This window comes from Ambystoma mexicanum, chromosome 2q (assembly GCF_040938575.1).
Source record: "Ambystoma mexicanum isolate Mex_15411 chromosome 2q, UKY_AmexF1_1, whole genome shotgun sequence".
In the NCBI taxonomy this organism is placed as follows: Eukaryota; Metazoa; Chordata; class Amphibia; order Caudata; family Ambystomatidae; genus Ambystoma; species Ambystoma mexicanum.
The window spans coordinates 125,319,605-125,340,388 of NC_090924.1; the positions used below are offsets into that span (position 1 = coordinate 125,319,605).

A 20,784-nucleotide genomic window follows, 5' to 3' on the forward strand; every position below is an offset into this window, starting at 1 on the left:
CTCTCTCCAGTTCGGGCAGCGGCATTGCATTGGGGGTGGCACTCTCGACCACCATGCTCACGTGATCATCGGCCTCCTCGGCACACGACTCTTGTGCGGGCCCATCCCTGCCCACCGGATGCCTGGACAGGTAGTCCGCCGCATTGTTGGCCCCTGGCCTGTAGATGAGGTTGACGCCATATTCCAGGAGGGCCAGCATCCACCGCTCGATCCTGGCCGGTGGTTTGGAGGAGGATCCGGCCATGATTGGAATCAGTGGTTTGTGGTCTGTTACCACTGTCACGGGTCTCCCCAGCACATATAGCCGAAAATGCCGGCACCCCCACAGAACCGCCAGGGCCTCTCGCTCAATCTGTGAGTACCTCTGCTCGGTCTCGGAGAGGGCCTTGCTCGCATAGGCCACGGGCCTCATTCCCCCATCTCTGCTCACCTGGGTGAGGACTGCCCCGAGGCCAAACGGGCTGGCGTCCACAACAATCTCCGACTCCAAGGCGGGGTCAAAGAAAGCCACGGTGTCCTCTGCTGTTAGGGCACCTTTAATGTCCTCGAATGCCGCTTGTTCTAACGGGCCCCACTGCCAGACGGTGTCCTTTCTCGTCAGGGCCCTCAGAGGTTCCGACCTCGAGGCGAGATTCTTGATGAAACGCCCGCAGTACGTCACCATTCCGAGGAAGCTCCGCACCTCTGATGCGGACTCAGGGGGTCGTGCCGCCTTGATGTCTTGGACCTTCTTGGGGTCAGGAGACACCCCGCCCTCCTTGAAGATGAAACCAAAAAACTCAATGGTCGGGCGGAGGAACTCACACTTGTCCTTGTGGAGGGTGAGCCCCAGCGATTGTAGCCTCTCGAGAGTCCTGGCTAGGCGTTTCAGGTGGTCTGGTTCAGTCCTCGCAAATACCAGAATGTCGTCGCTAATGTTCAGGACGCCCTCCAGGTCTGCGAGGGCGCCTCGGATTAAGTTCTGAAATACCTCAGCTGCAGACGACACTCCAAAGCTCAGACGCTTGTACCTGTAGAGTCCCCTATGGGTGGTGAAAGTCGTTATATAACGGGACTCTGGGTGGAGAACAACTTGGTGATACCCAGCCCGTAAGTCCAACTTCGAGAAGAAACGGGCCCCTTGCACCTCCGCAATGATGTCATCAATCGTCGGGGTCAGGTGTCGTTCTCTCCTGATGGCCTTGTTGGGCAACCGCATGTCCACACAGATTCGGACGGAGTCCGGTTGTTTCGGTTTCCTCGCCACGACAATGGGGGATACCCAGGGTGTGGGACCCTCCACCTTTTCAATTACGTCCAGGTTCACCAGGTTATCGAGTTCCCTGTCCACCTGGTCCCTTAGATGAAATGGGATTCGCCTGTGCTTCAGGGCTATGGGCTGTACCGACTCGTCGATGTGGAGCCTCACGGGGTCGCCGTTCATCCTCCCGATCCCTTTGAAGATGTCAGCATACTTGTCTAGCAGGTCGTTGATGTCCTCCAAGTATACTGAATGGGCGAAGCTGACTATTCCAAGGGCCTCCGCTGCCGCACAGCTGAGCAGGGTGTTGCTGCTCACTGGAGTCACATAGAAGCGGGCTCTGATTTTCGACCCGTCGTGTTCCACCTTGGCAACGAATACACCATCGAGTGGCAAGGGCTCCCGCCCACCAAATGCGAAGATACGGGCCCTTGGCGTCACCAGCCTCGGGGCTGGGTTGAGCGTAGCATAATGTCCTCTCGCCATGACATTGACAGAGGCTCCCGTGTCGACTAGCACTGGGACTGGCGAGCAGTTTACCTCCACGACACACCTCGGCTGTCTTCTGCTCCTTCCCTTGAGGACCTCCATGCTGGAGACGAAGAAGATGTTCTCCTCGTCCTCCTCCTCCTCCACTTCTTCCGCCAGGGCCTCCTCTGGTTCCACCTGTTCCACCTGAGCTACCTTCGGCGGGCGGTACTGCCGCGGGGCCCATAGACGGGGCTGTCCTCTCGGGATAAGTACCGGCAGAGTCGCCTTGCACACCCTCGAGAAGTGATCAGGCACCCCACAGCGTCCACAAACCTTTCCTTTGGCCATGCACTCCGATGAGTGGGGGAGATCATAACCGCATTTCTGGCACGACTCTACCGGCTTCCCCGCTCTGTCTCTGGGAGGTATACCGGGTTTTCGCACCCCTCTGCCGCCCCGCCAGACGGCGCACACCTCCTCCGGTTTCACAGTGCGGGAACCGGCCTCCATTTTGTTGGCTCGAGCCTCCGCCACCTCATGGCACCTCCCGAGCTCCAGGATCCTGGCCAGCGTGAGTCCGGGCTCTCTTAGGACTTGTCGCCTCAGCTTGCCTGACGAGCATGCCTGGATCAGCATGGTCCTTATCATGTCCTCCGCATCCCCCCACGCACACCCTTGTGACAGGCGGCGCAGGCGGCCATAGAAGGTGTCAAGCGTCTCCTCTTCCTTCTGTTTGGCCGACAGCATGACGAACCTTTCAAAGTCGACATTGGCAAGGGGGACGAAATGTGCCAGGAGGGCTGCTTTGGCCTGATCATATGAGTTACCCGCTGGAGTCAACGATTCAAAGATCTCTTGCACAGTCACTCCTGCGGAGTAGAGCATCGTGGCCACCATGCTGTCATCGTCCGTGACCTGGGCGGCCCGAAAGTACATGTCTAGCCTTCCAATCCATCTCCTCCATCGGGGCCCCAGGCTGGATGGGGGGCCCGTAGCATCAAACTCCGGAATTGGCTGTAGGGCCGCTTGCGCTCTGGCTTGGGCCATGGCCAGGGGTGGTGGTTGGATCGGAGGGGGGGCGGCACCCACCGGTTGTGCAGGCAGTCCAGACGTCGTCGGGCGTGGGGGTTGCTGCTGGAACAGGTCTGTTAGATCATCATCCAGCGAATCCTCCGAAGCCGTGGCAGTCGCACCCTCCAGGGCATCAGGATCACTCATAGGCGCAAGCGCACAGGCACCCTTGTTCCAATTCTGAGGGCCGCAACTTGCACCACTCCCCACACTGCCACCACCCACGTGATGATGAAAGGGTTGACGGAGAGTACCTCAAGACGCCTTATGTCCACGTGGGCCGCAGAAGCTGGAGCGTCATCCCCCACGTGATGATGATGAAGGGGTTGAAGAGGTTCCTGACAAGGATCCGTGGATGAGAGTGTCCAAAAATTGAGCTTCAAAAGGAATGGGCTGAGAAGGCCCAGCCACCTCAGTCCATCTTCCAGCTACAACACGACGTCACCGCCTGAAAATTCACCAAAATGACAAAATTCTGGCATGGGCCTGCAGGTTGTACTTCCCGCAGTCAGTTACTCCAAAAATTAGGTTTGGATGGCCTTCCTGCTCCAAACCGGAGCTGTTGGAAGATCCTCCACCTCGTGGGTAAAATGGCCGCCAGCCGCGTGTGGTCCGCGGCCTCGGCGCGATGCGAAACATCCACGGATGCTTCACTTGAAGTGAAAAATTATGTCCGGGATCGCGCTCACCGCCGGGCCCGGGCATCCGACACTCGTCGCCACTGTTGGGGGTCTCTGGGTGCCCCCGCTGCGTGCCCGCGAGCCCATGCGCGCACAGACTAGACACCCACACGTCTGTACGCTTCGGGCTCCCCGGTCGCTCTGACGCGGCCGGGAACGCCCCGTTTATTTAAGGCGCACGCGGCGACGTGCAACGTCACGCCGCCGCGTGCGTACCCCTTCACGGGGCGGCACCACACTTGCCAGCTGCAGATTGATCAGAAGACTGCTAGTCTAGTGTGTTGGGCCACTTTCTCTCTTCTGTGTATCGTCCCCTCTTATTACATAAACAGCATAAGAGGAATAAAGGAAGGAAGGAAGGAAGGAACAGTGTATCGCAAGCACCTTCCACCCTGATGTCAATGGGCCACCAACCTTCGGGATGAGGAGGAGACCTGTGAAGACAGTCAGAGCGTGCCGACTGGGGCATTCATTTGGCTCATACACCGACAAGGCTTTCAGCGGCAGGAACAAACTTCAGGAATAGGCATTCTTGGCCTCGAATCCTAAGGGGGGTGCAAACGCTGAGGACAATTCCGTCAAATGCTCAAAGGACCGTGGCTCGTTGGTCTAGGGGTATGATTCTCGCTTTGGGTGCGAGAGGTCCCGGGTTCAAATCCCGGACGAGCCCAATCAAGGTGGTTAACTTGAGCTCCTTTTTTTTGTTTTTTCAATGTTATTTTCATTGGACAGACTCTCTGGTTTTCTCGGTAAGCAGTAGTCGATGAACAATTCACTTCCTGAACCTCTTTGCGTGCCATGTCCTTGCGACAAGCACTTTGTGTTCTCTGTTAGCTCTCAGTAACATTCCTTGATTTGCTTGTGAGTTTTGGCCGTCCGATCTCAAAGTGGAAATATGTCCTTCCCTCTGTACGCTGCATAGGCCCTCAGCTGGCATACTTGTATATGTGCGCATGCTTGATAGGACGTATGTTTTAGGCTGGATTGTGTGAGCTTCAGGCGCAAGGCATTTGATTAGTCTTTAAGCAGGTCCACTTGCACTGCCCTTTGCACCTGTTCTCCCAGTCCCTACAAAGGTGAGCAAGCAGCTGTTTCTGTAGTGTAGTGGTCGCGAAAGGTCCCCGGTTCGAGACCGGGCAGAAACACTCTCTGCTGGCATTTTACACAAAATAGTTTTTTTCCCCTTTTGTCACACACAAATGTAAAGTATGAATTTATTTGCGTTCCCATGGAAATAGCATATGCTCTCAAGAGCTTGAGAAATACACTGGGAAGGCAAGCATCCTCACATGTATTCTGTATATGGGGCCAATAAAAAAATGCACGCGCTTGCATTTTGTGTATGTAATGTTGCAGAGCACAGAGAGGATTTATTTTCCCTACTGCTGGGTATTTGGGTCTCTGGGATCACAGTTGGGTCCGCTCCGTCCTCTGAAATGGTCCATATTAGTTACATAGGTTAGTGTACCAAAGAAATAATACATTTTCATATACAGCTTCTTCATTTCTGTGTTCTGAGGGATTACCAGTTGTAAGAAATGCACTTGCCGGTACAGTGATTCCCTGGCTTTCTCTGGCCCGAGAAAGCTTTTCCTCTGAAGTGGGAACAGAAGTTGGACTGCTTCTGCTGAACTTCCTGAAAGCAGAGCTGGCGGGAGGAGGGACTTTTTGAGTGCTGGGAAAATTTGAGCTGGAAATTTGCATCGGCTGGACAGAGATTGCTTGGAGCAGCCAAAATATAATAATGGCCATGGCGCTCAAGTAAAGCAGAAAGCTTTTAGTATACACCTTTTGCACTCTTGTCAACGAAGCTGGGCTCTGTGAATGCTCACCCTACGCAAGAAAAGAGAACAGACTTTGCTGGTGACCTAAATATATCTCGCCTGATCGAGCACGATCGAGCTCTGAGTGAGCAGCTGTGCAATGGTCATCTTTACCAAAGGGGAGATGCTGCTTTTTCCAGTGTCACGCCCATGCTCTCAGGGCTGGAGGGAGGAGGGCTGCTTTTTGTTTTTACAGGCAAAAGGAAAGGCCCAGCCCTCAGAGCTTCTGCCAATGCAGATCCCAGCAGGTGCAAAATAAAGGCTCTCCCCCACCTTGCCAGCTGCAGATTGATCAGAAGACTGCTAGTCTAGTGTGTTGGGCCACTTTCTCTCTTCTGTGTATCGTCCCCTCTTATTACATAAACAGCATAAGAGGAATAAAGGAAGGAAGGAAGGAAGGAACAGTGTATCGCAAGCACCTTCCACCCTGATGTCAATGGGCCACCAACCTTCGGGATGAGGAGGAGACCTGTGAAGACAGTCAGAGCGTGCCGACTGGGGCATTCATTTGGCTCATACACCGACAAGGCTTTCAGCGGCAGGAACAAACTTCAGGAATAGGCATTCTTGGCCTCGAATCCTAAGGGGGGTGCAAACGCTGAGGACAATTCCGTCAAATGCTCAAAGGTCCGTGGCTCGTTGGTCTAGGGGTATGATTCTCGCTTTGGGTGCGAGAGGTCCCGGGTTCAAATCACGGACGAGCCCAATCAAGGTGGTTAACTTGAGCTCCTATTTTTTGTTTTTTCAATGTTATTTTCATTGGACAGACTCTCTGGTTTTCTCGGTAAGCAGTAGTCGATGAACAATTCACTTCCTGAACCTCTTTGCGTGCCATGTCCTTGCGACAAGCACTTTGTGTTCTCTGTTAGCTCTCAGTAACATTCCTTGATTTGCTTGTGAGTTTTGGCCGTCCGATCTCAAAGTGGAAATATGTCCTTCCCTCTGTACGCTGCATAGGCCCTCAGCTGGCATACTTGTATATGTGCGCATGCTTGATAGGACGTATGTTTTAGGCTGGATTGTGTGAGCTTCAGGCGCAAGGCATTTGATTAGTCTTTAAGCAGGTCCACTTGCACTGCCCTTTGCACCTGTTCTCCCAGTCCCTACAAAGGTGAGCAAGCAGCTGTTTCTGTAGTGTAGTGGTTATCACGTTCGCCTCACACGCGAAAGGTCCCCGGTTCGAGACCGGGCAGAAACACTCTCTGCTGGCATTTTACACAAAATAGTTTTTTTCCCCTTTTGTCACACACAAATGTAAAGTATGAACTTATTTGCGTTCCCATGGAAATAGCATATGCTCTCAAGAGCTTGAGAAATACACTGGGAAGGCAAGCATCCTCACATGTATTCTGTATATGGGGCCAATAAAAAAATGCACGCGCTTGCATTTTGTGTATGTAATGTTGCAGAGCACAGAGAGGATTTATTTTCCCTACTGCTGGGTATTTGGGTCTCTGGGATCACAGTTGGGTCCGCTCCGTCCTCTGAAATGGTCCATATTAGTTACATAGGTTAGTGTACCAAAGAAATAATACATTTTCATATACAGCTTCTTCATTTCTGTGTTCTGAGGGATTACCAGTTGTAAGAAATGCACTTGCCGGTACAGTGATTCCCTGGCTTTCTCTGGCCCGAGAAAGCTTTTCCTCTGAAGTGGGAACAGAAGTTGGACTGCTTCTGCTGAACTTCCTGAAAGCAGAGCTGGCGGGAGGAGGGACTTTTTGAGTGCTGGGAAAATTTGAGCTGGAAATTTGCATCGGCTGGACAGAGATTGCTTGGAGCAGCCAAAATATAATAACGGCCATGGCGCTCAAGTAAAGCAGAAAGCTTTTAGTATACACCTTTTGCACTCTTGTCAACGAAGCTGGGCTCTGTGAATGCTCACCCTACGCAAGAAAAGAGAACAGACTTTGCTGGTGACCTAAATATATCTCGCCTGATCGAGCACGATCGAGCTCTGAGTGAGCAGCTGTGCAATGGTCATCTTTACCAAAGGGGAGATGCTGCTTTTTCCAGTGTCACGCCCATGCTCTCAGGGCTGGAGGGAGGAGGGCTGCTTTTTGTTTTTACAGGCAAAAGGAAAGGCCCAGCCCTCAGAGCTTCTGCCAATGCAGATCCCAGCAGGTGCAAAATAAAGGCTCTCCCCCACCTTGCCAGCTGCAGATTGATCAGAAGACTGCTAGTCTAGTGTGTTGGGCCACTTTCTCTCTTCTGTGTATCGTCCCCTCTTATTACATAAACAGCATAAGAGGAATAAAGGAAGGAAGGAAGGAAGGAACAGTGTATCGCAAGCACCTTCCACCCTGATGTCAATGGGCCACCAACCTTCGGGATGAGGAGGAGACCTGTGAAGACAGTCAGAGCGTGCCGACTGGGGCATTCATTTGGCTCATACACCGACAAGGCTTTCAGCGGCAGGAACAAACTTCAGGAATAGGCATTCTTGGCCTCGAATCCTAAGGGGGGTGCAAACGCTGAGGACAATTCCGTCAAATGCTCAAAGGTCCGGGGCTCGTTGGTCTAGGGGTATGATTCTCGCTTTGGGTGCGAGAGGCCCGGACGAGCCCAATCAAGGTGGTTAACTTGAGCTCCTATTTTTTGTTTTTTCAATGTTATTTTCATTGGACAGACTCTCTGGTTTTCTCGGTAAGCAGTAGTCGATGAACAATTCACTTCCTGAACCTCTTTGCGTGCCATGTCCTTGCGACAAGCACTTTGTGTTCTCTGTTAGCTCTCAGTAACATTCCTTGATTTGCTTGTGAGTTTTGGCCGTCCGATCTCAAAGTGGAAATATGTCCTTCCCTCTGTACGCTGCATAGGCCCTCAGCTGGCATACTTGTATATGTGCGCATGCTTGATAGGACGTATGTTTTAGGCTGGATTGTGTGAGCTTCAGGCGCAAGGCATTTGATTAGTCTTTAAGCAGGTCCACTTGCACTGCCCTTTGCACCTGTTCTCCCAGTCCCTACAAAGGTGAGTAAGCAGCTGTTTCTGTAGTGTAGTGGTTATCACGTTCGCCTCACACGCGAAAGGTCGAGACCGGGCAGAAACACTCTCTGCTGGCATTTTACACAAAATAGTTTTTTTCCCCTTTTGTCACACACAAATGTAAAGTATGAACTTATTTGCGTTCCCATGGAAATAGCATATGCTCTCAAGAGCTTGAGAAATACACTGGGAAGGCAAGCATCCTCACATGTATTCTGTATATGGGGCCAATAAAAAAATGCACGCGCTTGCATTTTGTGTATGTAATGTTGCAGAGCACAGAGAGGATTTATTTTCCCTACTGCTGGGTATTTGGGTCTCTGGGATCACAGTTGGGTCTGCTCCGTCCTCTGAAATGGTCCATATTAGTTACATAGGTTAGTGTACCAAAGAAATAATACATTTTCATATACAGCTTCTTCATTTCTGTGTTCTGAGGGATTACCAGTTGTAAGAAATGCACTTGCCGGTACAGTGATTCCCTGGCTTTCTCTGGCCCGAGAAAGCTTTTCCTCTGAAGTGGGAACAGAAGTTGGACTGCTTCTGCTGAACTTCCTGAAAGCAGAGCTGGCGGGAGGAGGGACTTTTTGAGTGCTGGGAAAATTTGAGCTGGAAATTTGCATCGGCTGGACAGAGATTGCTTGGAGCAGCCAAAATATAATAACGGCCATGGCGCTCAAGTAAAGCAGAAAGCTTTTAGTATACACCTTTTGCACTCTTGTCAACGAAGCTGGGCTCTGTGAATGCTCACCCTACGCAAGAAAAGAGAACAGACTTTGCTGGTGACCTAAATATATCTCGCCTGATCGAGCACGATCGAGCTCTGAGTGAGCAGCTGTGCAATGGTCATCTTTACCAAAGGGGAGATGCTGCTTTTTCCAGTGTCACGCCCATGCTCTCAGGGCTGGAGGGAGGAGGGCTGCTTTTTGTTTTTACAGGCAAAAGGAAAGGCCCAGCCCTCAGAGCTTCTGCCAATGCAGATCCCAGCAGGTGCAAAATAAAGGCTCTCCCCCACCTTGCCAGCTGCAGATTGATCAGAAGACTGCTAGTCTAGTGTGTTGGGCCACTTTCTCTCTTCTGTGTATCGTCCCCTCTTATTACATAAACAGCATAAGAGGAATAAAGGAAGGAAGGAAGGAAGGAACAGTGTATCGCAAGCACCTTCCACCCTGATGTCAATGGGCCACCAACCTTCGGGATGAGGAGGAGACCTGTGAAGACAGTCAGAGCGTGCCGACTGGGGCATTCATTTGGCTCATACACCGACAAGGCTTTCAGCGGCAGGAACAAACTTCAGGAATAGGCATTCTTGGCCTCGAATCCTAAGGGGGGTGCAAACGCTGAGGACAATTCCGTCAAATGCTCAAAGGACCGTGGCTCGTTGGTCTAGGGGTATGATTCTCGCTTTGGGTGCGAGAGGTCCCGGGACGAGCCCAATCAAGGTGGTTAACTTGAGCTCCTTTTTTTTGTTTTTTCAATGTTATTTTCATTGGACAGACTCTCTGGTTTTCTCGGTAAGCAGTAGTCGATGAACAATTCACTTCCTGAACCTCTTTGCGTGCCATGTCCTTGCGACAAGCACTTTGTGTTCTCTGTTAGCTCTCAGTAACATTCCTTGATTTGCTTGTGAGTTTTGGCCGTCCGATCTCAAAGTGGAAATATGTCCTTCCCTCTGTACGCTGCATAGGCCCTCAGCTGGCATACTTGTATATGTGCGCATGCTTGATAGGACGTATGTTTTAGGCTGGATTGTGTGAGCTTCAGGCGCAAGGCATTTGATTAGTCTTTAAGCAGGTCCACTTGCACTGCCCTTTGCACCTGTTCTCCCAGTCCCTACAAAGGTGAGCAAGCAGCTGTTTCTGTAGTGTAGTGGTTATCACGTTCGCCTCACACGCGAAAGGTCCCGGTTCGAGACCGGGCAGAAACACTCTCTGCTGGCATTTTACACAAAATAGTTTTTTTCCCCTTTTGTCACACACAAATGTAAAGTATGAACTTATTTGCGTTCCCATGGAAATAGCATATGCTCTCAAGAGCTTGAGAAATACACTGGGAAGGCAAGCATCCTCACATGTATTCTGTATATGGGGCTAATAAAAAAATGCACGCGCTTGTATTTTGTGTATGTAATGTTGCAGAGCACAGAGAGGATTTATTTTCCCTACTGCTGGGTATTTGGGTCTCTGGGATCACAGTTGGGTCAGCTCCGTCCTCTGAAATGGTCCATATTAGTTACATAGGTTAGTGTACCAAAGAAATAATACATTTTCATATACAGCTTCTTCATTTCTGTGTTCTGAGGGATTACCAGTTGTAAGAAATGCACTTGCCGGTACAGTGATTCCCTGGCTTTCTCTGGCCCGAGAAAGCTTTTCCTCTGAAGTGGGAACAGAAGTTGGACTGCTTCTGCTGAACTTCCTGAAAGCAGAGCTGGCGGGAGGAGGGACTTTTTGAGTGCTGGGAAAATTTGAGCTGGAAATTTGCATCGGCTGGACAGAGATTGCTTGGAGCAGCCAAAATATAATAACGGCCATGGCGCTCAAGTAAAGCAGAAAGCTTTTAGTATACACCTTTTGCACTCTTGTCAACGAAGCTGGGCTCTGTGAATGCTCACCCTACGCAAGAAAAGAGAACAGACTTTGCTGGTGACCTAAATATATCTCGCCTGATCGAGCACGATCGAGCTCTGAGTGAGCAGCTGTGCAATGGTCATCTTTACCAAAGGGGAGATGCTGCTTTTTCCAGTGTCACGCCCATGCTCTCAGGGCTGGAGGGAGGAGGGCTGCTTTTTGTTTTTACAGGCAAAAGGAAAGGCCCAGCCCTCAGAGCTTCTGCCAATGCAGATCCCAGCAGGTGCAAAATAAAGGCTCTCCCCCACCTTGCCAGCTGCAGATTGATCAGAAGACTGCTAGTCTAGTGTGTTGGGCCACTTTCTCTCTTCTGTGTATCGTCCCCTCTTATTACATAAACAGCATAAGAGGAATAAAGGAAGGAAGGAAGGAAGGAACAGTGTATCGCAAGCACCTTCCACCCTGATGTCAATGGGCCACCAACCTTCGGGATGAGGAGGAGACCTGTGAAGACAGTCAGAGCGTGCCGACTGGGGCATTCATTTGGCTCATACACCGACAAGGCTTTCAGCGGCAGGAACAAACTTCAGGAATAGGCATTCTTGGCCTCGAATCCTATGGGGGGTGCAAACGCTGAGGACAATTCCGTCAAATGCTCAAAGGTCCGTGGCTAGTTGGTCTAGGGGTATGATTCTCGCTTTGGGTGCGAGAGGTCCCGGGTTCAAATCCCGGATGAGCCCAATCAAGGTGATTAACTTGAGCTCCTATTTTTTGTTTTTTCAATGTTATTTTCATTGGACAGACTCTCTGGTTTTCTCGGTAAGCAGTAGTCGATGAACAATTCACTTCCTGAACCTCTTTGCGTGCCATGTCCTTGCGACAAGCACTTTGTGTTCTCTGGTAGCTCTCAGTAACATTCCTTGATTTGCTTGTGAGTTTTGGCCGTCCGATCTCAAAGTGGAAATATGTCCTTCCCTCTGTACGCTGCATAGGCCCTCAGCTGGCATACTTGTATATGTGCGCATGCTTGATAGGACGTATGTTTTAGGCTGGATTGTGTGAGCTTCAGGCGCAAGGCATTTGATTAGTCTTTAAGCAGGTCCACTTGCACTGCCCTTTGCACCTGTTCTCCCAGTCCCTACAAAGGTGAGTAAGCAGCTGTTTCTGTAGTGTAGTGGTTATCACGTTCGCCTCACACGCGAAAGGTCCCCGGTTCGAGACCGGGCAGAAACACTCTCTGCTGGCATTTTACACAAAATAGTTTTTTTCCCCTTTTGTCACACACAAATGTAAAGTATGAACTTATTTGCGTTCCCATGGAAATAGCATATGCTCTCAAGAGCTTGAGAAATACACTGGGAAGGCAAGCATCCTCACATGTATTCTGTATATGGGGCCAATAAAAAAATGCACGCGCTTGCATTTTGTGTATGTAATGTTGCAGAGCACAGAGAGGATTTATTTTCCCTACTGCTGGGTATTTGGGTCTCTGGGATCACAGTTGGGTCCGCTCCGTCCTCTGAAATGGTCCATATTAGTTACATAGGTTAGTGTACCAAAGAAATAATACATTTTCATATACAGCTTCTTCATTTCTGTGTTCTGAGGGATTACCAGTTGTAAGAAATGCACTTGCCGGTACAGTGATTCCCTGGCTTTCTCTGGCCCGAGAAAGCTTTTCCTCTGAAGTGGGAACAGAAGTTGGACTGCTTCTGCTGAACTTCCTGAAAGCAGAGCTGGCGGGAGGAGGGACTTTTTGAGTGCTGGGAAAATTTGAGCTGGAAATTTGCATCGGCTGGACAGAGATTGCTTGGAGCAGCCAAAATATAATAACGGCCATGGCGCTCAAGTAAAGCAGAAAGCTTTTAGTATACACCTTTTGCACTCTTGTCAACGAAGCTGGGCTCTGTGAATGCTCACCCTACGCAAGAAAAGAGAACAGACTTTGCTGGTGACCTAAATATATCTCGCCTGATCGAGCACGATCGAGCTCTGAGTGAGCAGCTGTGCAATGGTCATCTTTACCAAAGGGGAGATGCTGCTTTTTCCAGTGTCACGCCCATGCTCTCAGGGCTGGAGGGAGGAGGGCTGCTTTTTGTTTTTACAGGCAAAAGGAAAGGCCCAGCCCTCAGAGCTTCTGCCAATGCAGATCCCAGCAGGTGCAAAATAAAGGCTCTCCCCCACCTTGCCAGCTGCAGATTGATCAGAAGACTGCTAGTCTAGTGTGTTGGGCCACTTTCTCTCTTCTGTGTATCGTCCCCTCTTATTACATAAACAGCATAAGAGGAATAAAGGAAGGAAGGAAGGAAGGAACAGTGTATCGCAAGCACCTTCCACCCTGATGTCAATGGGCCACCAACCTTCGGGATGAGGAGGAGACCTGTGAAGACAGTCAGAGCGTGCCGACTGGGGCATTCATTTGGCTCATACACCGACAAGGCTTTCAGCGGCAGGAACAAACTTCAGGAATAGGCATTCTTGGCCTCAAATCCTAAGGGGGGTGCAAACGCTGAGGACAATTCCGTCAAATGCTCAAAGGTCCGTGGCTCGTTGGTCTAGGGGTATGATTCTCGCTTTGGGTGCGAGAGGTCCCGGGTTCAAATCGCGGACGAGCCCAATCAAGGTGGTTAACTTGAGCTCCTATTTTTTGTTTTTTCAATGTTATTTTCATTGGACAGACTCTCTGGTTTTCTCGGTAAGCAGTAGTCGATGAACAATTCACTTCCTGAACCTCTTTGCGTGCCATGTCCTTGCGACAAGCACTTTGTGTTCTCTGTTAGCTCTCAGTAACATTCCTTGATTTGCTTGTGAGTTTTGGCCGTCCGATCTCAAAGTGGAAATATGTCCTTCCCTCTGTACGCTGCATAGGCCCTCAGCTGGCATACTTGTATATGTGCGCATGCTTGATAGGACGTATGTTTTAGGCTGGATTGTGTGAGCTTCAGGCGCAAGGCATTTGATTAGTCTTTAAGCAGGTCCACTTGCACTGCCCTTTGCACCTGTTCTCCCAGTCCCTACAAAGGTGAGCAAGCAGCTGTTTCTGTAGTGTAGTGGTTATCACGTTCGCCTCACACGCGAAAGGTCCCTGGTTCGAGACCGGGCAGAAACACTCTCTGCTGGCATTTTACACAAAATAGTTTTTTTCCCCTTTTGTCACACACAAATGTAAAGTATGAATTTATTTGCGTTCCCATGGAAATAGCATATGCTCTCAAGAGCTTGAGAAATACATTGGGAAGGCAAGCATCCTCACATGTATTCTGTATATGGGGCCAATAAAAAAATGCACGCGCTTGCATTTTGTGTATGTAATGTTGCAGAGCACAGAGAGGATTTATTTTCCCTACTGCTGGGTATTTGGGTCTCTGGGATCACAGTTGGGTCCGCTCCGTCCTCTGAAATGGTCCATATTAGTTACATAGGTTAGTGTACCAAAGAAATAATACATTTTCATATACAGCTTCTTCATTTCTGTGTTCTGAGGGATTACCAGTTGTAAGAAATGCACTTGCCGGTACAGTGATTCCCTGGCTTTCTCTGGCCCGAGAAAGCTTTTCCTCTGAAGTGGGAACAGAAGTTGGACTGCTTCTGCTGAACTTCCTGAAAGCAGAGCTGGCGGGAGGAGGGACTTTTTGAGTGCTGGGAAAATTTGAGCTGGAAATTTGCATCGGCTGGACAGAGATTGCTTGGAGCAGCCAAAATATAATAACGGCCATGGCGCTCAAGTAAAGCAGAAAGCTTTTAGTATACACCTTTTGCACTCTTGTCAACGAAGCTGGGCTCTGTGAATGCTCACCCTACGCAAGAAAAGAGAACAGACTTTGCTGGTGACCTAAATATATCTCGCCTGATCGAGCACGATCGAGCTCTGAGTGAGCAGCTGTGCAATCGTCATCTTTACCAAAGGGGAGATGCTGCTTTTTCCAGTGTCACGCCCATGCTCTCAGGGCTGGAGGGAGGAGGGCTGCTTTTTGTTTTTACAGGCAAAAGGAAAGGCCCAGCCCTCAGAGCTTCTGCCAATGCAGATCCCAGCAGGTGCAAAATAAAGGCTCTCCCCCACCTTGCCAGCTGCAGATTGATCAGAAGACTGCTAGTCTAGTGTGTTGGGCCACTTTCTCTCTTCTGTGTATCGTCCCCTCTTATTACATAAACAGCATAAGAGGAATAAAGGAAGGAAGGAAGGAAGGAACAGTGTATCGCAAGCACCTTCCACCCTGATGTCAATGGGCCACCAACCTTCGGGATGAGGAGGAGACCTGTGAAGACAGTCAGAGCGTGCCGACTGGGGCATTCATTTGGCTCATACACCGACAAGGCTTTCAGCGGCAGGAACAAACTTCAGGAATAGGCATTCTTGGCCTCGAATCCTAAGGGGGGTGCAAACGCTGAGGACAATTCCGTCAAATGCTCAAAGGACCGTGGCTCGTTGGTCTAGGGGTATGATTCTCGCTTTGGGTGCGAGAGGTCCTGGGTTCAAATCCCGGACGAGCCCAATCAAGGTGGTTAACTTGAGCTCCTTTTTTTTGTTTTTTCAATGTTATTTTCATTGGACAGACTCTCTGGTTTTCTCTGTAAGCAGTAGTCGATGAACAATTCACTTCCTGAACCTCTTTGCGTGCCATGTCCTTGCGACAAGCACTTTGTGTTCTCTGTTAGCTCTCAGTAACATTCCTTGATTTGCTTGTGAGTTTTGGCCGTCCGATCTCAAAGTGGAAATATGTCCTTCCCTCTGTACGCTGCATAGGCCCTCAGCTGGCATACTTGTATATGTGCGCATGCTTGATAGGACGTATGTTTTAGGCTGGATTGTGTGAGCTTCAGGCGCAAGGCATTTGATTAGTCTTTAAGCAGGTCCACTTGCACTGCCCTTTGCACCTGTTCTCCCAGTCCCTACAAAAGTGAGCAAGCAGCTGTTTCTGTAGTGTAGTGGTTATCACGTTCGCCTCACACGCGAAAGGTCCCCGGTTCGAGACCGGGCAGAAACACTCTCTGCTGGCATTTTACACAAAATAGTTTTTTTCCCCTTTTGTCACACACAAATGTAAAGTATGAACTTATTTGCGTTCCCATGGAAATAGCATATGCTCTCAAGAGCTTGAGAAATACACTGGGAAGGCAAGCATCCTCACATGTATTCTGTATATGGGGCCAATAAAAAAATGCACGCGCTTGCATTTTGTGTATGTAATGTTGCAGAGCACAGAGAGGATTTATTTTCCCTACTGCTGGGTATTTGGGTCTCTGGGATCACAGTTGGGTCCGCTCCGTCCTCTGAAATGGTCCATATTAGTTACATAGGTTAGTGTACCAAAGAAATAATACATTTTCATATACAGCTTCTTCATTTCTGTGTTCTGAGGGATTACCAGTTGTAAGAAATGCACTTGCCGGTACAGTGATTCCCTGGCTTTCTCTGGCCCGAGAAAGCTTTTCCTCTGAAGTGGGAACAGAAGTTGGACTGCTTCTGCTGAACTTCCTGAAAGCAGAGCTGGCGGGAGGAGGGACTTTTTGAGTGCTGGGAAAATTTGAGCTGGAAATTTGCATCGGCTGGACAGAGATTGCTTGGAGCAGCCAAAATATAATAACGGCCATGGCGCTCAAGTAAAGCAGAAAGCTTTTAGTATACACCTTTTGCACTCTTGTCAACGAAGCTGGGCTCTGTGAATGCTCACCCTACGCAAGAAAAGAGAACAGACTTTGCTGGTGACCTAAATATATCTCGCCTGATCGAGCACGATCGAGCTCTGAGTGAGCAGCTGTACAATGGTCATCTTTACCAAATGGGAGATGCTGCTTTTTCCAGTGTCACGCCCATGCTCTCAGGGCTGGAGGGAGGAGGGCTGCTTTTTGTTTGTACAGGCAAAAGGAAAAGCCCAGCCCTCAGAGCTTCTGCCAATGCAGATCCCAGCAGGTGCAAAATAAAGGCTCTCCCCCACCTTGCCAGCTGCAGATTGATCAAAAGACTGCTAGTCTAGTGTGTTGGGCCACTTTCTCTCTTCTGTGTATCGTCCCCTCTTATTACATAAACAGCATAAGAGGAATAAAGGAAGGAAGGAAGGAAGGAACAGTGTATCGCAAGCACCTTCCACCCTGATGTCAATGGGCCACCAACCTTCGGGATGAGGAGGAGACCTGTGAAGACAGTCAGAGCGTGCCGACTGGGGCATTCATTTGGCTCATACACCGACAAGGCTTTCAGCGGCAGGAACAAACTTCAGGAATAGGCATTCTTGGCCTCGAATCCTAAGGGGGGTGCAAACGCTGAGGACAATTCCGTCAAATGCTCAAAGGACCGTGGCTCGTTGGTCTAGGGGTATGATTCTCGCTTTGGGTGCGAGAGGTCCCGGGTTCAAATCCCGGACGAGCCCAATCAAGGTGGTTAACTTGAGCTCCTTTTTTTTGTTTTTTCAATGTTATTTTCATTGGACAGACTCTCTGGTTTTCTCGGTAAGCAGTAGTCGATGAACAATTCACTTCCTGAACCTCTTTGTGTGCCATGTCCTTGCGACAAGCACTTTGTGTTCTCTGTTAGCTCTCAGTAACATTCCTTGATTTGCTTGTGAGTTTTGGCCGTCCGATCTCAAAGTGGAAATATGTCCTTCCCTCTGTACGCTGCATAGGCCCTCAGCTGGCATACTTGTATATGTGCGCATGCTTGATAGGACGTATGTTTTAGGCTGGATTGTGTGAGCTTCAGGCGCAAGGCATTTGATTAGTCTTTAAGCAGGTCCACTTGCACTGCCCTTTGCACCTGTTCTCCCAGTCCCTACAAAGGTGAGCAAGCAGCTGTTTCTGTAGTGTAGTGGTTATCACGTTCGCCTCACACGCGAAAGGTCCCCGGTTCGAGACCGGGCAGAAACACTCTCTGCTGGCATTTTACACAAAATCGTTTTTTTCCCCTTTTGTCACACACAAATGTAAAGTATGAACTTATTTGCGTTCCCATGGAAATAGCATATGCTCTCAAGAGCTTGAGAAATACACTGGGAAGGCAAGCATCCTCACATGTATTCTGTATATGGGGCCAATAAAAAAATGCACGCGCTTGCATTTTGTGTATGTAATGTTGCAGAGCACAGAGAGGATTTATTTTCCCTACTGCTGGGTATTTGGGTCTCTGGGATCACAGTTGGGTCCGCTCCGTCCTCTGAAATGGTCCATATTAGTTACATAGGTTAGTGTACCAAAGAAATAATACATTTTCATATACAGCTTCTTCATTTCTGTGTTCTGAGGGATTACCAGTTGTAAGAAATGCACTTGCCGGTACAGTGATTCCCTGGCTTTCTCTGGCCCGAGAAAGCTTTTCCTCTGAAGTGGGAACAGAAGTTGGACTGCTTCTGCTGAACTTCCTGAAAGCAGAGCTGGCGGGAGGAGGGACTTTTTGAGTGCTGGGAAAATTTGAGCTGGAAATTTGCATCGGCTGGACAGAGATTGCTTGGAGCAGCCAAAATATAATAACGGCCATGGCGCTCAAGTAAAGCAGAAAGCTTTTAGTATACACCTTTTGCACTCTTGTCAACGAAGCTGGGCTCTGTGAATGCTCACCCTACGCAAGAAAAGAGAACAGACTTTGCTGGTGACCTAAATATATCTCGCCTGATCGAGCACGATCGAGCTCTGAGTGAGCAGCTGTGCAATGGTCATCTTTACCAAAGGGGAGATGCTGCTTTTTCCAGTGTCACGCCCATGCTCTCAGGGCTGGAGGGAGGAGGGCTGCTTTTTGTTTTTACAGGCAAAAGGAAAGGCCCAGCCCTCAGAGCTTCTGCCAATGCAGATCCCAGCAGGTGCAAAATAAAGGCTCTCCCCCACCTTGCCAGCTGCAGATTGATCAGAAGACTGCTAGTCTAGTGTGTTGGGCCACTTTCTCTCTTCTGTGTATCGTCCCCTCTTATTACATAAACAGCATAAGAGGAATAAAGGAAGGAAGGAAGGAAGGAACAGTGTATCGCAAGCACCTTCCACCCTGATGTCAATGGGCCACCAACCTTCGGGATGAGGAGGAGACCTGTGAAGACAGTCAGAGCGTGCCGACTGGGGCATTCATTTGGCTCATACACCGACAAGGCTTTCAGCGGCAGGAACAAACTTCAGGAATAGGCATTCTTGGCCTCGAATCCTAAGGGGGGTGCAAACGCTGAGGACAATTCCGTCAAATGCTCAAAGGTCCGTGGCTCGTTGGTCTAGGGGTATGATTCTCGCTTTGGGTGCGAGAGGTCCCGGGTTCAAATCCCGGACGAGCCCAATCAAGGTGGTTAACTTGAGCTCCTATTTTTTGTTTTTTCAATGTTATTTTCATTGGACAGACTCTCTGGTTTTCTCGGTAAGCAGTAGTCGATGAACAATTCACTTCCTGAACCTCTTTGCGTGCCATGTCCTTGCGACAAGCACTTTGTGTTCTCTGTTAGCTCTCAGTAACATTCCTTGATTTGCTTGTGAGTTTTGGCCGTCCGATCTCAAAGTGGAAATATGTCCTTCCCTCTGTACGCTGCATAGGCCCTCAGCTGGCATACTTGTATATGTGCGCATGCTTGATAGGACGTATGTTTTAGGCTGGATTGTGTGAGCTTCAGGCGCAAGGCATTTGATTAGTCTTTAAGCAGGTCCACTTGCACTGCCCTTTGCACCTGTTCTCCCAGTCCCTACAAAGGTGAGTAAGCAGCTGTTTCTGTAGTGTAGTGGTTATCACGTTCGCCTCACACGCGAAAGGTCGAGACCGGGCAGAAACACTCTCTGCTGGCATTTTACACAAAATAGTTTTTTTCCCCTTTTGTCACACACAAATGTAAAGTATGAACTTATTTGCGTTCCCATGGAAATAGCATATGCTCTCAAGAGCTTGAGAAATACACTGGGAAGGCAAGCATCCTCACATGTATTCTGTATATGGGGCCAATAAAAAAATGCACGCGCTTGCATTTTGTGTATGTAATGTTGCAGAGCACAGAGAGGATTTATTTTCCCTACTGCTGGGTATTTGGGTCTCTGGGATCACAGTTGGGTCTGCTCCGTCCTCTGAAATGGTCCATATTAGTTACATAGGTTAGTGTACCAAAGAAATAATACATTTTCATATACAGCTTCTTCATTTCTGTGTTCTGAGGGATTACCAGTTGTAAGAAATGCACTTGCCGGTACAGTGATTCCCTGGCTTTCTCTGGCCCGAGAAAGCTTTTCCTCTGAAGTGGGAACAGAAGTTGGACTGCTTCTGCTGAACTTCCTGAAAGCAGAGCTGGCGGGAGGAGGGACTTTTTGAGTGCTGGGAAAATTTGAGCTGGAAATTTGCATCGGCTGGACAGAGATTGCTTGGAGCAGCCAAAATATAATAACGGCCATGGCGCTCAAGTAAAGCAGAAAGCTTTTAGTATACACCTTTTGCACTCTTGTCAACGAAGCTGGGCTCTGTGAATGCTCACCCTACGCAAGAAAAGAGAACAGACTTTGCTGGTGACCTAAATATATCTCGCCTGATCGAGCACGATCGAGCTCTGAGTGAGCAGCTGTGCAATGGTCATCTTTACCAAAGGGGAGATGCTGCTTTTTCCAGTGTCACGCCCATGCTCTCAGGGCTGGAGGGAGGAGGGCTGCTTTTTGTTTTTACAGGCAAAAGGAAAGGCCCAGCCCTCAGAGCTTCTGCCAATGCAGATCCCAGCAGGTGCAAAATAAAGGCTCTCCCCCACCTTGCCAGCTGCAGATTGATCAGAAGACTGCTAGTCTAGTGTGTTGGGCCACTTTCTCTCTTCTGTGTATCGTCCCCTCTTATTACATAAACAGCATAAGAGGAATAAAGGAAGGAAGGAAGGAAGGAACAGTGTATCGCAAGCACCTTCCACCCTGATGTCAATGGGCCACCAACCTTCGGGATGAGGAGGAGACCTGTGAAGACAGTCAGAGCGTGCCGACTGGGGCATTCATTTGGCTCATACACCGACAAGGCTTTC

The 20,784-nt window shown here is 49.5% G+C and overlaps 11 non-coding genes across 11 annotated transcripts; all 11 read left to right on the forward strand.

Annotated features, from left to right (window-relative positions):
• Window positions 1-4,060: 4,060 nt before the first annotated feature.
• On the forward strand, window positions 4,061-4,132 carry TRNAP-UGG (transfer RNA proline (anticodon UGG)). Its single transcript has one exon. It is a non-coding gene; the product is annotated as a tRNA-Pro (tRNA).
• A 1,786-nt stretch (window positions 4,133-5,918) lies between these two features.
• On the forward strand, window positions 5,919-5,990 carry TRNAP-UGG (transfer RNA proline (anticodon UGG)). Its single transcript has one exon. It is a non-coding gene; the product is annotated as a tRNA-Pro (tRNA).
• Window positions 5,991-6,410: 420 nt separating this feature from the next.
• Window positions 6,411-6,483, forward strand: TRNAV-CAC (transfer RNA valine (anticodon CAC)). The gene has a single exon. It is a non-coding gene; the product is annotated as a tRNA-Val (tRNA).
• A 3,645-nt stretch (window positions 6,484-10,128) lies between these two features.
• On the forward strand, window positions 10,129-10,200 carry TRNAV-CAC (transfer RNA valine (anticodon CAC)). The gene has a single exon. It is a non-coding gene; the product is annotated as a tRNA-Val (tRNA).
• Window positions 10,201-12,003: 1,803 nt separating this feature from the next.
• On the forward strand, window positions 12,004-12,076 carry TRNAV-CAC (transfer RNA valine (anticodon CAC)). Its single transcript has one exon. It is a non-coding gene; the product is annotated as a tRNA-Val (tRNA).
• Window positions 12,077-13,879: 1,803 nt separating this feature from the next.
• TRNAV-CAC (transfer RNA valine (anticodon CAC)) lies at window positions 13,880-13,952 on the forward strand. Its single transcript has one exon. It is a non-coding gene; the product is annotated as a tRNA-Val (tRNA).
• A 1,311-nt stretch (window positions 13,953-15,263) lies between these two features.
• TRNAP-UGG (transfer RNA proline (anticodon UGG)) lies at window positions 15,264-15,335 on the forward strand. Its single transcript has one exon. It is a non-coding gene; the product is annotated as a tRNA-Pro (tRNA).
• Window positions 15,336-15,755: 420 nt separating this feature from the next.
• Window positions 15,756-15,828, forward strand: TRNAV-CAC (transfer RNA valine (anticodon CAC)). Its single transcript has one exon. It is a non-coding gene; the product is annotated as a tRNA-Val (tRNA).
• A 1,311-nt stretch (window positions 15,829-17,139) lies between these two features.
• TRNAP-UGG (transfer RNA proline (anticodon UGG)) lies at window positions 17,140-17,211 on the forward strand. The gene has a single exon. It is a non-coding gene; the product is annotated as a tRNA-Pro (tRNA).
• A 420-nt stretch (window positions 17,212-17,631) lies between these two features.
• TRNAV-CAC (transfer RNA valine (anticodon CAC)) lies at window positions 17,632-17,704 on the forward strand. Its single transcript has one exon. It is a non-coding gene; the product is annotated as a tRNA-Val (tRNA).
• Window positions 17,705-19,015: 1,311 nt separating this feature from the next.
• Window positions 19,016-19,087, forward strand: TRNAP-UGG (transfer RNA proline (anticodon UGG)). Its single transcript has one exon. It is a non-coding gene; the product is annotated as a tRNA-Pro (tRNA).
• The last annotated feature ends 1,697 nt before the right edge of the window (window positions 19,088-20,784 follow it).